We start from the raw sequence: 14,943 nt of genomic DNA on the forward strand, positions 1-14,943 counted from the left end.
TGAGAATAACTATCATTCTTGTTACGGTGTGTATTTTACACGTTTTAGATTGCGATGAGTGACTTATGGACGCCATTTTGCTGACGTCATGGGCCAAAGCAGGTAAGTGGTAGCGGCAGATGCTGTATTTCCTGATTTGTTCAATTTTGACAGGTAGGATTACACCGGCGAAATGTATTATGTACCTGCATTATTAAATATTTGGATATTTCCAGTTGAGCTGTATCAGTGGAACAGTTCACTCTAGTTGAGTCCTGCTAGCACAAAATGTGAGATGGGCCGAGCACAGCCTAACTGGATAAGCTGCCGCACTATTTATTGCAGAAATCGTTAAACGTGTCTTTATCGCCACTACATCCAGCACAGGATTCTCATTCGTGGTGTGTCTGTAATCATGCAGCGTGAGGAAGCCAGTGAAGTAAAAAGTAAAACTGAAACAATTGCGTACACATCGAAGAAACGGGGGGGGGGGGGGGGGTCTAAAAAACGTATGGAATAAATTTATATTTGTTGTAGAGGAAAACAGAAATCCTAATGGGTAGGTATCGTGCATAAACTGATGTACATTACTGTTTTTCCAGTCGGTAACAACTCATTTAAAGAAATACAGCTGAAAGAAGAATCCCATGATGACACAGCTCCTTCAGGATTACCGACAGTACTAAAAAATAGTATAACAGCGAAGTTTGTTTCAATGTGTGCTAAACATATGAGACTCTTTGGTACTGTTTCTGGTGAAGGTTTCAAAGAACTAGGCCAAGAGTTAATTCATCTAGGTGGACATTATCGAGAAGGCGGCGTTTCAGATGTCATGCCACATCCTTCTTCTACCAAATAGACATGTCGAATAACAGGCTGATGCTATTCGAAACAACGTAAGACATCCGATTATTAAGGATGTTATTAATAAAACATGTTCTCTGACAACTGAAATGTGGACTGATTCGTACAAAAAGGTGCATAATTTGACGCTTATAGCACATTACATAAACACAGATTCGTCTCTTGAGAATAATGTTTCATTTACAACTAAATTCTCGGACGTTAAGATGACGGGAGTAAATATTATGAGAGACACACAAGGGAGGAGGATGACTGGAGTATTTTGCCGGATATGTTGTACAATTTTATTTTTGACTCCGATCCGCGTGATAATTTAATAATAGGTTTGGAAAATCAGGAAGGGCTTTCTTGTGCTGCTCATTGTATAACAGCTTTTAGCCACACTTTCGATGAAGAGTGTTTCTTGTTAAATGATGCCGCGAACATCGCATCAACAACAAATACTGCAGAATACACGAAGAAAAGTGGTCTCCGCTCATCCTTGAAACCATCTTTGAAAGCAGAGGTCAGCAATCGCTGGAACAGCTTGTACACTATGCTAAATTCCTTATGCACGCAGTATAACGAAGTTGCTGCTTTACTGAAGGAAAAAATGGTTCAAATGGCTCTGAGCACTATGGGACTCAACTGCTGAGGTCATTAGTCCCCTAGAACTTAGAACTAGTTAAACCTAACTAACCTAAGGACATCACAAACATCCATGCCCGAGGCAGGATTCGAACCTGCGACCGTAGCGGCCTTGCGGTTCCAGACTGCAGCGCCTTTAACCGCACGGCCACTTCGGCCGGCCACTGAAGTAAAAGAAATCCACTTACAGATGACAGGGATATGACTGAACTTGCAGGAAGAATTGTAGATCTCCCTAAACCACCTAATGAGGGCTCAGATGAATTAGAAGGCAAAAAAGAGCCTAAATGCAGTTAGTTCTGTGGTTTCATAAACGTCAACATATCTACAGTGTCAAAGATAATTACTGTGAGATAAGTTTAATTACTGCAGTTACAATACTGTTTCATTAAGATATGAGGAAAGGATAGGTATGTAATAAACCAGTGCAACTGATGTATACTGGCAAATATGTATTTCTTAATAGAAAGTAAAACTTTTCTACGTCATAAAATTGCTACGTTCGTTTGGTTATCTTTCCGGTATCTCAATATGTCTGGCACAGATGAACAATTAGTAACGTAATCGTTTCTGCATAGTTAGTTCATAGTGTCGTAGAGCTAAACGGAAGTATTATAGCAATTCGTACAATGTTTCATCACAGTAAAATACATTCACGCTTTCATGATTTCCACACAAGTTCTGTATTACTTCTCTCTCTCTCTCCCTCTCTCTTGTTTATGAAATAGAGCCTACAAGTGCAGTATCATGGACAACCAGAGAGAGAGAGAGAGAGAGAGAGAGAGAGAGAGAGAGAGATCTTTTCAAGTCTGCAAGAATAACAAAACCTTCGCGACAGATGAAGCAGATGTCTGTATTTTAATGCAAATGGGCGATGATGGCATCTTAGAATGGTGGAAACAGACACGAAAAGGATCAACTAGGCCTGACTGCAGTTGCAGGACGTATTTTATGTATACCGGCAAAAAACCCGCCTAGCTAACAGTGCTTTAGCAAAACTGGCATGTCATTAACAAATCTCCGCAGCCTATTAAATCCAAAACGCGTCAGTGATCTACTGTTGATCAACAGTAACTATAAATGTTCTTCTCTTCCAAACAAGTGAAAAGTATGAAACGTTACAGCTGTAAATATAAAATGCTCGTCATATGTTTTGTTTATAAAGACAGTCGCCTACTGTATTTCAGGGATAGTATTTATTTAATGTGTACGTAGTTTCCTCTTAAAGACAGGCAGAATAAATATTCTGTTTGGAAATTAGTCTTATTTTCTCCTGTGAGAAGTTAAGTATGACATGTAAGCGTTTTTGAAAACATTAAAAGAGGGAGAGAGAGAGAGAGAGAGAGAGAGAGAGGAAGGCGTTGGGCTTGTGCAGTGCGGTGAGATGAGACGAGGCAAGCCGTCAGCAAAGGTATGTGATGCTCGGTTATTCGCATGTCCAGAGTCCGGACATGAGATATGGAGCGAGTACATGAGGGAACAGTCATATGGGCCCGGACACGAGCGGCGTGGCCCCCAGGTAGCAGCAGGACCGTAACCGGTCTAGCAGTGGTAGTATAGCCAATACGATAAATTTTGCCTTACTGTGTACTGAATTTTATTGCCTTTGGGTTGTGTTTCGTTTTTCGCCATTTAAACGCTCCAGCTTTCTTCGTTAGCACGTTATACTTTTCTGTTATTTATATCTGCATAGTTTTGTTTTGTTTTTCTTCTGTCAAGAAAAATGTATACTTCGGTAACTGATGAGCCATTGGCCGCTGGAATTTGCACGATATGCATCCGTGATGTTTTCAGATCGCAAGAAGGGACAGAGTGTAGTGAATAAGGAAGCAAGGAATATTATAAAATCATGTGATTAAGAATCAAGGCAGGAAAGTAAAGCAAGGTTATATTCTCGCTGCCTAGTAAGCTAGCGTATCTGTACGATCTGTCGCAAAAATTTAGAAAGGGATATTCTCCACAGGTGTGATCCCTTTGTTCTTGTGGTAAAAAGCGTCCAAGATCTGAAGTATAGAAGTTTCACTGTGATTACTCTGATATGTATGTAATAATGTAATACGACACACTGTACTACATGCATTTGAACAACATATTTCCACTGCAAGCTAGAAACAGTCGAAAAGCAGTCACAAATGACAATGTTTTAATCATTTCAATTGTTGCATGGACATTATCAGCACTAATAAACTAATTATACAACAACAGGCTACACAACTGAAGAAAATGGTCGGTATTATTACGAAAGTAGGAATATCCTAAAAGAGTGTTATGATTAGATATATTTAATTTGTTGAAATGTGCTGCTGACAAAGGCAGATCTACTTTCATGACAATATTTTTCGAACTCCATCTCACAAGGCACACTTGGCTAACTTGTGCATTCCTGTCGCGCGCATTATCCTTAGCTGCTGACAATACACTGACCATTGTGTTGTGCGACTGATCAATTGTTTATTTTTCTCAATAACAACTATTTTATTCGCGATCACGCATTGTCAGTTTGGCAAGCCCTAGGTGAGTAAACAGTATCTGGCATGCGCCTATCATTCCGCCTGAAGGAACGCTCGTCATTATTTTAATACTACTCAGATCATGAGAAGGACTAAAATCCTTTGGTAAGTTTCCATTCCCGTCGCTCAGTGTTAAAAATACGATGGGTTACGGGGATTCCACCAAAATGCCAACAGAATTGCCAATCTGTTTTTGTGTGAGTTGTTAACCTTTTCTCATTCGAAGAAGCATCACCATTTATGAGTAAAGGCCACATTTCTCTTGGTGACTGGTTTAATTGTACTTTCTTTGTCACAATGTAATTTGCCAAACTCATCTCACAGCAGCTATTGAGACAGAATTCCGAAACTTAGGGCCTCATTAAACAAGTAATTGACAGTTACAGAGCTCAATAGCTTACGAAAAACCCCATAGTATCGGTTTGAAGTAACATAAAAGAAGAAATTTCATGTTTATTTTCATACTAGGAAGCTCTTGTTTCGCTAGCTGTCGATAACTCTTAAAAAATTACAGTCACTGGAGTGAAATTAATAAAAAAAGAAGTATAAGTAGTGATATATCGCCATAGATAAGAAAGTTCCGTGTGTTTAATAATTGGCAAAAGTCTCTCCTCCTTGTGTGCTATCATTCGCCAAACTTTCGTTTCGATGTCTCGAGCGGTTTAGGAGATACGAGAGATGTTGCGAGTATTTTATTCTCGCGGGCGTGAGATCGGAAGTGAACGCGCTACATAGGATCCATTTTCTCGAGATCGGAGGCAGATAGAGATCTCCTCCCAAGTCTACGCACCAAACGCAAAATCACAGCGACCCCTAATTTTCGTTGCAAACTTTTTGAATTTTGCGTAGTGTCTTACTAAAATGTGTACATCACAATAAGAATGGTCATTAGCGAGGTGATGGGCACGAAGCTGACATATAACACTACAAGTAAGGCAAAAATCATATATTTTCAGAGAATAGTTTCTGTAAAATCGTTTGAGAAAGATAAGAGGTTGCGCGCACTTCGGTTCAGTCAGCGCAGAGCGTCGCCAGTCGGCGCGTGCGAAGTATGGCGACGCGTCGCAATATGCGCTGGACCCGCGCGACCCGTGCGGAACATGCATGTCGCGCTGTAGTCTAGTGTCACGTCACACGTGCTATACGCGTCTCAATTTGCGCGTAGCCTAATATTGAGCGCTGCAGCACTCTACGCTCTACTAACTTTTACATAGTTATTCATAAATTCACTATAATACTGATTTAGATAATTATCTATAATGCTATATAAAGACGAGTCGTTGTTTCAAGTTGTCACAAAAATTTCTAAAAGTACTTGACCAGTTTACTTCAGATTTTTACACGGCACTGTAATAAACGTTCTGACGGACACAGACTTTAATGTGATCAAAAGTATCCGGACATCCCAAAAAACTTAAGTTTTTCATATTAGCTGCCTTGCGCTGTCACCTACTTCCAGGTACTGCATATCAGCGACTTCAGTAGTCATTAGACATCGTGAGAGAGCAGAATGGGGCGCTCCGCGGAACACACGGACTTCGAACGTGGTCAGTTGATTGGATATCACTTGTATCACACGTCTGTACGCGTGATTTCCACACTCCTAAAAATCCCTAGGTCCACTGTTTCCGATGTGATAGTGAAGTGTAAACGTGAAGGGATACGTAAAGCACAAAACAGTACAGGCCGACCTCGTCTGTTGACTGACAGACCGCCGACAGTTGAAGAGGGTCGTAATGTGTAATGGGCAGACATCTATCCAGACCATCACACAGGAATTCCAAACTGCATCAGGATCCACTGCAAGTACTATGACAGGCGGGAGGTGAGAAAACTTGCATTTCATAGTCGAGCGGCTGCTCATAAACCACACATCACGTCGGTAAATGCCAAAGGCCCCCTGCTTGGTGTAAGGAGCGTAAACATTGGACGACTGAACAGTGGAAAAACATTTTGTGGAGTGACGAATCACGGTACACAATGTGGCGATCCGATGGCAGGGTGAATGCCCGGTGAGCGTCATCTGCCAGTGTGTGTAGTGCCAGCAGTAAAATTCGGAGGCGATGGCGTTATGGTGTCGTGTTTTTCATGGAGGGGGCTTGCACCCCTTGTTGTTTTACGTGGCACCATCACAGCAAAGACGGACATTGATGTTTTAAGCACGATCTTGCTTCCCACTGTTGAAGAGCAATTCGGGGATGGCGATTGCGTCTTTCAACACGATCGATCACCTGTTCGTAATGCACGGCCTGTGGCGGAGTGGTTACACGACAATAACATCCCTATAATAGACTGGCCTGCACACAGTCCTGACCTGAATCCTAAAAAAACGCCTTTGGGATGTTTTGGAACGCCGACTTCATGCCAGGCCTCACCGACCGACATCGATACCTCTCAGTGCAGCACTCCGTGAAGAATGGCCTGCTATTCCTCAAGAAACCTTCCAGCTCCTGATTGAACGTAAGCCAATTTAGTACACAAGCCGCAAGACGCAGTCAATAACTTCGCTGCGCAGTGCCGATGGTACTGTTACCGACGACTGTGCCGCTAAAGCGGAGTTATTGAACGCAGTTTTCCGAAATTCCTTCACCAGGGAAGACGAATGGAATATTCCAGAATTTGAAACACGAACAGCTGCTACCATGAGTTTCTTAGAAGTAGATACCTTAGGGGTTGCGAAGCAACTCAAATCGCTTGATACGGGCAAGTCTTCACGTCCAGATTGTATACCGATTAGGTTCCTTTCAGATTACGCTGATACAATAGCTCCCTACTTAGCAATCATATACAACCGCTCGCTCAAAGATAGATCTGTACCTACAGATTGGAAAATTGCTCAGGTCGCACCAGTGTTTAAGAAGGGCAGTAGGAGTAATCCATCGAACGACAGATCTATATCATTGACGTCGGTTTGCAGTAGGGTTTTGGAGCATATATTGTATTCATACATTATGAATCACCTCGAAGGGAACCATCTATTGATACGTAATCAGCATGGTTTCAGAAAACATCGTTCTTGTGCAACGCAGCTAGCTCTTCATTCGCACGAAGTAATGGCCGCTATCGACAGGGGATCTCAAGTTGATTCCGTTTTTCTAGAATTCCGGAAAGCTTTTGACACCGTTCCTCTCAAGCGACTTCTAATCAAGCTGCGGGCCTATGGGGTATCGTCTCAGTTGTGCGACTGGAATTCCTTATTTCCTTTCAGGAAGGTCGCAGTTCGTAGTAATAGACGGCAAATCATCGAGTAAAATTGAAGTGGTATCAGGTGTTCCCCAGGGAAGCGTCCTGGGACCTCTGGTGCTCCTGATCTATATAAATGACCTGGGTGACAATCTGAGCAGTTCTCTTAGGTTGTTCGCAGATGATGCTGTAATTTACCGTCTAGTAAAGTCATCCGAAGACCAGTACCAGTTGCAAAGCGATTTAGAAAAGATTGCTGTATGGTGTGGCAGGTGGCAGTTCACGCTAAATAACGAAAAGTGTGAGGTGATCAACATGAGTTCCAAAAGAAATCCGTTGGAATTCGATTACTCGATAAATAGTAAAATTCTCAAGGCTGTCAATTCAACTAAGTACCTGGGTGTTAAAATTACGAACAACTTCAGTTGGAAAGACCACAGAGATAATATTGTGGGGAAGGCGAGCCAAAGGTTGCGTTTCATTGGCAGGACACTTAGAAGATGCAACAAGTCCACTAAAGAGACAGCTTACACTACACTCGTTCGTCCTGTGTTAGAATATTGCTGCGCGGTGTGGGGTCCTTACCAAGTGGGATTGACGGAGGACGTCGAAAGGGTGCAAAAAAGTGCAGCTCGTTTTGTATTATCACGTAATAGGGGAGAGAGAGAGTGGCAGATATGATACGCGAGTTGGGATGGAAGTCATTAGAGCAAAGACGTTTTTCGTCGCGGCGAGATCTATTTACGAAATTTCAGTCACCAACTTTCTCCTCCGAATGCGAAAATATTTTGTTGAGCCCAACCTACACAGGTAGGAATGATCATAAAAATAAAATAAGAGAAATCAGAGCTCGAACAGAAAGGTTTAGGTGTTCGTTTTTCCCGCGCGCTGTTCGGGAGTGGAATGGTAGAGAGGTAGTACGATTGTGGTTCGATGAACCCTCTGCCAAGCACTTAAATGTGAATTGCAGAGTAATCATGTAGATGTAGATGTAGATGTAGATGTAGATGAGTGGAAGCTGTCATCGAGGCTAAGGGTGGGCCAACACCACATTGAATTCCAGCATTACCGGTGGAGGGCGCCACGAACTTGTAAGTCATTTTCAGCCAGGTGTCCAGATACTTTTATCAACGTTAATAGCAAAAATCTCGAAAATTCTTTACCGATTTACTCCAAAAATTACACGATACTCTAATATACGTCCGGACGGACATAGGCTGCACATTTTTAGTATATATCACTACTGCTCTAAAAGGACCTGTTGATATTTAACTTTGTTACCAAAAATCTCAAAAAGTACTCGACCAATTTAGTTCACTTTTTACGCGATACTCTAATGAACATTCACAAGGACATAGGCTATATGTTGTCGCAGTCTATAAAATACATAACTACATATTTAATATATACGGGGAAACATCGGTACCGCCGGCCACGGTGGCCGTGCGGTTCTGGCGCTGCAGTCCGGAACCGCGGGACTGCTACGGTCGCAGGTTCGAATCCTGACTCGGGCATGGGTGTGTGTGATGTCCTTAGGTTAGTTAGGTTTAAGTAGTTCTATGTTCTAGGGGACTTATGACCTAAGATGTTGAGTCCCATAGTGCTCAGAGCCATTTGAACCATTTTTGAAACATCGGTACCAAAAATCGCGAAAAGCTTTTGACCGATTTACTTCTAATGGTTACAGGTTACTCCAATAAACATCCCGACGGATAGGCTACACAGTGTTGTGAGCTACCCAAGCACGACTCACGTCCTGTCCTCACAGCTTCACTTCTGCCAGTACCTCGTCTCCTACCTTCCAAACTTTACAGTAGCTCTCCTGATAACTTCAAGAACTAGCACTCCTGAAAGAAAGGATACTGCAGCCACAGCCTGGGGGATGTTTCCAGAATGAGATTTTGCACTCTGCAGCGGAGTGTGCGCTGATATGAAACTTCCTGGCAGATTGAAACTGTGTGTCCTGTACGTATCCCGTCACGTTTCCACTTCACTATCACATCGTAAACAGTGAACCTAGGGATGTTTAGGAGTGCGGAAATCTCGCGTACAGACGTGTGACACAAGTGACTCCTAATCACCTGACCACGTCGAAGTCATCCGCAGCTCGTGGTCTAGGAGCTAGCGTTGGTGACTCCGGATCACGGGGTCCCGGGTTCGATTCCCGGCCGGGTTTGGGATTTTCTCTGTCCGGGGACTGGGTGTTTGTGTAGTCCTTATCGTTCCATCATCATCATCATTTGTGAGAGTGACTAGATTGGACTGTGAAAAGAAAATGGACTGTGTAAAAACTGGGACTTTGTACGGGTGCTGATGACGGCGCAGTTGAGCGCCCCACAAACCGAACATCATCATCATTATCATCATCATCATGACGTTCGAAGTCCGCGAATTCCGCGGAGCGCTCCATTCTACTCTCTCACGACGTCTGATGACTACTGAGGTCGCTGATATGGAGTACTCGGCAGGAGGTGGCAGCACAATGAACCTAAGATGAAAAACGTATGTTTTTTAGGGTGTCCGGTTACTTTTGATCACATAGTGTACCATCTCAAATTCTGAAGGTGGCAGGGGTAAAATACAGGGAGCAAAAGGCTATTTACAATTTGTACAGAAACCAGATGGCAGTTATAAGAGTCGAGGGACATGAAAGGGAAGCAGTGGGTGGGAAGGGAGTGAGACAGGGTTGTAGCCTCTCCCCGATGTTATTCAATCTGTGTATTGAGCAAGCAGTAAAGGAAACAAAAGAAAAATTCTGAGTAGGTATTAAAATCCACGGGGAAGAAATAAAAACTTTGCGATTCGCCGATGACATTGTTATTCTGTCAGAGACAGCAAAGGACTTGGAAGAGCAGTTGAACGGAATGGACAGTGTCTTGAAGGGAGGATATAAGATGAACATCAACAAAAGCAAAACGAGAATAATTGAATGTAGTCGAATTAAGTCGGGTGATGCTGAGGGAATTAGACTAGGAAATGAGACACTCAAAGTAGTAAAGGAGTTTTGCTATTTGGGGAGTAAAATAACTGATGATGATCGAAGTAGAGAGGATATAAAAAGTAGACTCGCAATGGCAAGGAAAGCGTTTCTGAAGAAGGGATATTTGTTAATATTGAGTATAGATTTAAGTGTCAGGAAATCGTTTCTGAAAGTATTTGTATGGATTGTAGCCATGTATGGAATTGAAACATGGACGGTGTATAGTTTAGACAAGAAGAGAATAGAAGCTTTCGAAATGTGGTGCTACAGAAGAATGCTGAAGGTTAGATGGGTAGATCACATAACTAATGAGGAGGTACTGAATAGAATTGGGGAGAAGAGGAGTCTGTGGCACAACTTGACTATAAGAGGGGATCGGTTGGTAGGACATATTCTGAGGCATCAAGGGATCACCAATTTAGTATCAGAGGGCAGCGTGGAGGGTAAAAATCGTAGAGGGAGACCAAGAGATGAATACACTAAGCAGATTCAGAAGGATTTAGGCTGCAGTACGTACTGGGAAATGAAGAAGGTCGCACAGGATAGAGTAGCATGGAGAATTGCATCAAACCAGTCTCAGGACTGAAGACCACAACAACAACAACAGTGTACAATCTGCGTGGCACCAAAGGCAAAACGTGTCCACATGTAGTATCTTTTGTAAATACAGTTAACAGCAGTTTCCGGTAAGAAAAACGTGTATTTTGGATTTTACGGGTTTTTGGTCATAATCTGAGGTCCACAGTAACCCGTATAATGGAAAGTTTTCTGTGTATAATTAAAGTTGTTATTCGTCGGCATAATAATACGCGCATGGTAACAACGGATGCCCGGGTTTCCGGGTTCGATTCCCGTCGGGGTTAGGGATTTTCTCTGCCTCGTGATGACTGGGTGTTGTGTGCTGTCCTTAGGTTAGTTAGGTTTAAGTAGTTCTGAGTTCTAGGGGACTGATGACCATAGATGTTAAGTCCCATAGTGCCCAGAGCCATTTGAATTTGAGCAACGGATGTTATGGGCAACATAGCGAAGGAGCGAATGCCGAAGCTTCGTCGGCGACTGTGCAGGTTAATCCCTCGCTAACTAATGGCGAGTGAGTCGGGCTCCATCCTGCTATTGGCTATGCGCGAGGGAGTGAGCCGGTGACGCGCAGCGGCCGAGCACCTAGAGCGCGCCGCGGCCGCGCCGGCTGGTTGGCTGGCGGCGACCGTTGACCCGCGGCAAGTCGTCGCGCCTTTCCCGCGTCTGTCAGCCTGTCACTTTCTTGCGCTCCATTGTTCCGGCCGCTGGAGGCGCGCGCTTTCTCCCTATGCCCGAGGACGCCGTCCGCCGCTTCCACTCCTCGAAAATCTGGATTACTAACGCGTGAAATCGCCGAAACTTGCTGGGTATGGAACAGCGGCAGATTGGAAACAGTTTTTTGATAATCGATCGTGTAATGAAGGCTTTCAATTCCGGTGTCTACTTCGTTTTAAACTTCCGTATTAAGAGACAGTAATCGATGTCCAAGACTTTTCACTAATGTTTCATCCCTGTTTCCGAGGAACATTTTCATAGATGACACATGGTAGCTGTGTAGAAAGCTCGTGGTCCTCCCGTGTGGAGGGCAAAGTAATAGGCATACTTGGGGTAGAGAAGCAACTGAAAGAGTTCAAAACAAATAAGGCACTGGGTCCGGATGGAAGCCCAGTTCGGTTTTACAAAGAGTACCCTACGTCACTAGCGCCTTACTTAAATCGTACATATCGCGAATCTCTCTACCAGCGGAAAGTCCCAAGCGACATCTACGTACCGATGTGCATGTCTACTCTGCCGTTCACACTGATGTACATGTCAGAGGGTTCTTCAAATTACCGGGTGATCAAAAAGTCAGTATGAATTCGAAAACTGAATAAATCACGGAATAATGTAGATAGAGAGGTAAAATTGACACACATGCTTGGAATGACATGGGGTTTTATTAGAACCAAAAAAATAAAAACGTTAAAAAAGTGTCCGACAGATGGCGCTTCATCTGATCAGAATAGCAATAATTAGTATAACAAAGTAAGACAAAGCAAAGATGATGTTCTTTACAGGAAATGCTCAGTATGTCCACCATCATCCCTCAACAGTACCATTAGTCGAGGAATAATGTTGTGAACAGCACTGTAAAGCATGTCCGGAGTTATGGTGAGGCATTGGCGTCGGATGTTGTCTTTCAGCATCCCTAGAGATGTCGGTCGATCACGATACACTTGCGACTTCAGGTAACCCCAAAGCCAATAATCGCGCGGACTGAGGTCTGGGGACCTGGGAAGCCAAACATGACGAAAGTGGCGGCTGAGCACACGATCATCACCAAACGACGAGCCAAGAGATCTTTCACGCGTCCAGCAATATGGGGTGGAGCGCCATCCTGCATAAACATCGTACGTTTCAGCAGGTGTTTATCAGCCAGGCTGGGGATGATGCGATTCTGTAACATATCGGCGTACCTCTCACCCGTCACGGTAGCAGCTTTGTGTCCAGCGCCATATGTCGGACATTTTGTGAACTTTTTTTTTGTTTTAATAAAACCCCATGTCATTCAAAGCATGTGTGTCAATTTTTACCTCTCTATCTACATTATTCCGTGGTTTATTAAGTTTTCAAATTTATACTGACTTTTTGATCACCCTGTATTTCTCTATCGTTCCACTCTAAAACCGCGTGGAAAAGTGAACAGTTCAAGTTTTCTGTACGAACTCTGATTTCTCTTATTGTATTACGATGATTATTTATTCCTACGTAGGTTGTTGACAATAAAATGATCAGAAGAAAAAGTTAGTGACTGAAATTTCATGAAAAGATTTCGCCGGAACTAGAAACGCCTTTCTTTTAATGTTTAACACCCCATCTCGCTTATCATATCCGTGACTTTCTCACCTATTTCGCGATAATACAAAACGAACTGCCTCCTTTGGACTTTTTCGACGTCCTCCGTCAATCCTGTCTGGTAAGGATCCCATACACCACAGCTTACTCTAGCATAGGACAGACAAGCGTAGTGTAGACAGCCTCTTTAGTATGGGCCCGCAAAATAACAGATGAATATCCGTAACATCGGTTTGCTGCAGAATTCTTGAACATATTCTCAGTTCGAATGTAAGAAATGTCCTTGAGACGGAAAAGATTCTGTCCAAAAGTCAGCACGGTTTTAGAAAGCATCGCTCGTGCGAAACTCAGCTTGCCCTTTTCTCACACGATATTGTGCGAGGTATGGGTGAAACGCAACAGGCAAATTTCATATCCTAGATTTTCGGTAAGCGTTTCACACGTTATCCCAGTGCTAAGGAACGAATATACGGAATATGTTCCCAGATATGTGTGTGGTTTGAAGAATTCTGACGTAACAGAATCCAGGAGGTTTTCCTCGACGAGGTATCGCCAAGAGTGCACCAGCAAGTGTGATAGAACGGCTATTATTTTCTATTTACATAAATGATTTGGCGGGCTGGGAGTAAAGCAATAAGTGGTTGTTTGCTGATGATGCTGTGGTGTACGGGAAGGAGTCGGAAGTGACTGACTGTAGGATGATACAAGAAGACTTGACAAAATTTGTAGTTGCTGTTATGAATGGCAGCTTGGCCTAAGTACAGAAAAAATTCTAAGTTAATGCAGATAATTAGGAAAACCAATTGCGTAATGTTCGAACAGAGCATTAGCAGTGTGCTGCTTTACACAATCACGTCGATTAAATATTTAGGCGGAACGTTGCAAAGCAAAATGAATTGGAACGAGCATGTAAGTACGGTGGTAGGAAAGGCGAATGATTGACTTCGGTTTCTGAGAGAGTTTTGGGAAAGTGTGGTTCATCTGCCAAAGAGGTCCGCGTATTGAACGCTAGTGTGATCCACACTTGAGTACTGCTCGAGTGTTTGGGATCCGCAACAGCTCGGATTGCAGGAAGGCATCTGTAACGTCCCCTTTTTTTTTCTACCTGTGCTTCCGGAAAGGCACACCCTAATGGCTTGTTCTCCAGGTGTCTGACACAGCTGTGTGCCGACGACGCACGTGCAGGTGGTCACTTAACTTTCTTACGGAAATATTTACGACAGCAGTTTCCGCTACAGTGACAGTCTCATATAAAAATTTCACAGGTCGAGAATTTACGTTGCAAATGTGTAGAAACAAAATCCTATGAATATAACAGTGTCCAAAAAAATTTGTAAAATTTTTTGTGGGGAGCATGGGGGCTATGTAAGTAGGCTGTTTATGTTTTCTTATTGGCAAAGTTACGTAGCGCTCTATATGAAAATCACTGGCTGTGCTGTGTGCAGTCTGTGGCTAGTTTGCATTGTTGTCTGCCATTGTAGTGTTAGGCAGCGTAAGCTGGATGTGAACAGCGCGTAGCGTTGCGCAGTTAGAGGTGAGCCGCCAGCAGTGGTGGATGTGAGGAGAGAGATGGCGGAGTTTTGAAATTACATATATTATGACTTTTGATGATATTAAGGTAAATACAGTGTTTGTTCTCTATTAAAATCTTTCATTTGCTAACTATCCCTATCAGTAGTTAGTGCCTTCTGTAGTTTGAATCTTTTATTTAGCTGGCAGTAGTGGCGCTCGCTGTATTGCAGTAGCTCGAGTAATGAAGATTTTTGTGAGGTAAGTGATTTGTGAAAGGTATAGTTTAATGTTAGTCAGGGCCATTCTTTTGCAAGGATTTTTGAAAGTCAGATTGCGTTGCGCTAAATAGTATTGTGTGTCAGGTTAAGCACAGTCGTGTATAAATTGTTCTAAGGGGACGTTTCACATCGAAGTAATTCTGCGGCGTGATGTTAC

The 14,943-nt window shown here is 43.1% G+C and overlaps 1 protein-coding gene across 1 annotated transcript in view; it reads right to left on the reverse strand.

Annotated features, from left to right (window-relative positions):
* LOC126184452 (gamma-aminobutyric acid type B receptor subunit 2) overlaps positions 1–14,943 on the reverse strand; it is a 206,741-nt gene that overhangs the window by 48,751 nt on the left and 143,047 nt on the right. The gene's annotated exons all lie outside the window — the stretch shown is intronic.

This window comes from Schistocerca cancellata, chromosome 4, assembly GCF_023864275.1.
Source record: "Schistocerca cancellata isolate TAMUIC-IGC-003103 chromosome 4, iqSchCanc2.1, whole genome shotgun sequence".
NCBI lineage: Eukaryota > Metazoa > Arthropoda > Insecta > Orthoptera > Acrididae > Schistocerca > Schistocerca cancellata.